Source organism: Prorops nasuta, unplaced genomic scaffold, assembly GCF_024137725.1.
Source record: "Prorops nasuta isolate Cenicafe-Biocafe unplaced genomic scaffold, Cenicafe_Pnas_1.2 PNAS00001, whole genome shotgun sequence".
NCBI classification, from domain to species: Eukaryota; Metazoa; Arthropoda; class Insecta; order Hymenoptera; family Bethylidae; genus Prorops; species Prorops nasuta.
This window is the reverse complement of record NW_027116798.1, coordinates 5,987,897-5,991,870: the sequence shown is the minus strand read 5'-3', so window position 1 is coordinate 5,991,870 and position 3,974 is coordinate 5,987,897.

Sequence of the window (3,974 nt, the reverse complement as noted above, 5' to 3'; positions counted from 1 at the left end):
GAAGAGAGAGAGAGAGACTGTGACTATTGGTGTCGCGTTGATGGGGGAGGGGGGAAGGCATAGGCAAAGCGTATAGGAGCGTATAGCCCTGCCTTTCTCCATCTATTACTCGCGCTTTATCTAACTCCGTCCAATGTTATGCGTCGACCCCCACCACGCGCTATCCGTCCTCTTACGGTTATTTCGAGGCTGGTGCGCCTTCGGTGATACACCCTGTATATATATGTGTGTATTTTACCATCTGACAGATTTATCCTACATGTAGATATTGTAAAAAATAAATTTTAATATTATATCAACCTAGTATTATAATCTTTTTAATAGCGTAAATTCAATGGATTATTTAACCCACTCAGTTCTTGCTCTTAGTGTAAACTCAACGACATTTGTATTATAAGTGTTGTTTGGGCCACAAACAATTCTAGCTACATATTGAAAAGAATATCTTTTCCATCAATTATGAATACAATGACAATTAGATATTGCACTTTATAAGTCGTTCAATATAAAGCAGGAAAAAACTAATTTCTCTAAAGGTATCAGATCCTTAATAATTAATTATATAGACAGATATAAGTTTTACAATAGTTACTATAGTATATACACCAGTGAAAGGGAAAACTGAGCTTATCGATTTTAAGGTTACGACTAATGCAACTGTGTTTCAGAAACTTCTTGCACATATAACCATATTGCTACATGTTTCTCCATAAACCATCTGCACAAAAACTATCACTGCCATCAAATATACACCAATACTCTTAATAACAAATTCGCAAAGGCATAAAACTCAGGAATTGGATATTTTAATGTTTCAGAGCTGCATAGATAGCATTACTTTATATGTGCATATCTATTTGTAATAATAGTTTTAACCTACACAGTATATTACAAGTAATTTTTCTATTTCTTCAACAGTCAGTGTTAATTGTAGTATCTCACAAAGCTTTTTCCAAGCTTCTTCATAGGTCCTTATGCTTTTCTTGTACATAATAAGTCTCTTCTGATCCAAAGAAATTACTGCAATTAATGAAACAATATTAGTAAAATAAATAGTAGGATCCTTTTTAAAATATTTTAGTAATTTAGCAAAAGAATACTAATATAAAATGAAAATAGCATAAGTTTACCAAACGACAAGTCCACTTCTTCTAAGAATATTAAAAACACATTTAGCATAAAAAAATTATTTTAAACAATGTTTAAACTTTAATCTATAAGTGTCCAAGTCATGCAGTAGACTGCTCAACATATAGGCGCGTTGCGCAACATAACAATATCAACGCAGAAAAAGCCAAATCAGCAACTTGAACAAAATATCTGTAAGAGAAATAATATTGATTGCATATTGTATGTAGTAGTTGAAGAAAATACAATGTAATTATATTATACCTCTTCTTTTTGGTAAAGAATGATAAAATTATAATAATGACCTAATGTCAGTTAAATAATTTAAATATGAACGACATATAAAACGAAGATCACCGTACTTTACTTATACCAATCTGAAGACAATAATGCATATGTATTAATTGATATATATTGCACATATACAGGGAGGTTCTCTAACGGCGGCATATAGGAGATTCATGTTAGTTGACTATAGCGCTCAGGATGATGGTTTCTGAGAACGCTGATTGGTCAATATCATGTAGTGCCAACATGAAATGGTCCGTTACCAATAGATGAATAAGAAAAATGAGATTCATCCGCCATATTGGTGTGGAGAAATGTTTACATGCTAATCCTAGCAGAAAGAGGTGTAAAATGGAAAATTGTCAAATAGTGAGGTTACTAAAGTAAAAATGGAAAATAATGAATGGAAAGTTCGAATATTCTTATTTTCCATTCATTATTTTCTATTTTTACTTTAGTAACCTCACTATTTGACATTTTTCCATTTCACTCCTCTTTCTGCTACAACTAGCATGTAAACACTTCTCCACTCCAAAATGGCGGATGGGTCTCATTTTTCTTATTCATCTATTGGTAACGGACCATTTCATATTGGCACTACATGATATTGACCAATCAGCGTTCTCAGAAGCCATCATCCTGAGCGCTATAGTCAACTAACACGAATCTCCTATATGCCGCCGTTAGAGAACCTCCCTGTATATACATCGTATATGTAAGTTGTATGTTTTTACCTTGAAAATACAATTTCGATTAAAAATTTACGGTCATCGTCGGTTGGAGATGCGTAGACCTCTTCAATATCGATGTATCTTTGCATACCATTTTTACTTTTCTTTTGATCTCGGCGTGTGATGTTATATAAAATAGCAGTCGCTATAATAACATTAATTGTTCGCACAGGTGTTTTAAATCGCGATCCAATGGTGAGCACTGAGAACATACGGCCCCAAATTCCGAAACATCTCTCCACCTAAAAATCAAAAGTGCACTAATCATAACAATTCTAATGAGAAAATAAAATATTTGTATGTGTGTTTGTATTGTTACATTTATTATATATTTACCATACAACGAGTTCTAATATGAGCCTCAATGTAAAGTATTTCTGCCGGTGTTGTCGGGTTAGCCAAAGGTGTTATCAGATATTTTCCGTTAGGGTAACCACGATCTCCCAAGATTACACAATTTTTTAATTCCATATTATCTAAGCGTTGCTTCAAACGACTGTGTTCAAAAATTGTGGAATCATGGGTAGATCCCGGCCACCTAACAACGATATCTAGGATTTCTAAATCGCTATTAACTAAACACTGCGTGTTGATACTAAAAAATCCCTTTCTATTACGCCAAAGTTCGGCGTCATCACCTCCTATATATAGACAACATGAATAAATAAATACAAAATGTAATGATACTGAATATAAATTTTTAAAAACTCAAACTTTATATTATTACCATATGATTCTATACAAATGTGCACGCAGTCGATAGCTCCTGCAACCCGTATCATTCCGGAAATATAAAAATTGTTTTTTGCATTTTCCATTATTTCCAAATCGCTTTAAAGTAACTTAACATATCTTTTTAACAGGTCTGCTATTGCAAATGATACGCGATGCACTATAGTTTGTGCTGTTTTCGTACACATGCCAGAAAAATCACCTATCATTTGTAAAAAGCAGCCTGTTGCGTAAAATCGTAATGTGGCTAGTAGTTGTATTACAGGTGGAACAGCATTATTTCTAGAAAGAAAAAATAAATACGTTTACTTTTATCATTGTCGAAACAAATATACGAGAAATAAAAACAGATTACAATTCTCTTTGAACAATTTTCGATTCAATTTGAAGCAAAACTTCTTGGAATTGAGTCTTGTTTAGACGAAAACGATATCGAAACTCTTCATCATTTAAAAATAACAAATGATTATGTCGTATATACACACGGTAAAGTCTTCGTCTCGCAATTTCATTATTTGCCATTCTATCTTCGTCCATATTTCTCGAGGGTTTTAACTGCAATATAAATTATATCACGGCGCTTGAAAGTTTCAGAACCAACGTAATAAAATTGATAAACTTGAAATCCTTATTTATGGACACCGTGTACACCATAACAAAAACGAAGCAAAAGTTTGTATAATGTATATGTGTGTTTTCAGCACTGGTGCTATCTATAATTAATTTTTATAAACTTTCAAATTTAGTTTTCCTAACATAGATTGTGTTATTCATTTTCACCTCGCTGTCATTGGGTTATGTTGCACGATATTCAAAAAAAGGCCATCGTTGTTTCAAAATGAACAGAGACGAGCGTGAAATATTTTTAAACGTGATAATGAAATATTTTAAGACGATAGAAAATAAAAGAACTGATGGAACCACTCGTGCAGATAAAGAAAAAGCGTGGATTAAAATAAAGAAGGAATTAAACAATTTACTTCCAACAAAATGGTCCAAATTGTGCCCTCAAAGCGCATGGAAAAATTGTAAAGCAAAGGCGAGGAAGTATAAAGCAAAGCGAATGTCAGAGCTTTATAAAAATGGTAATAAAAT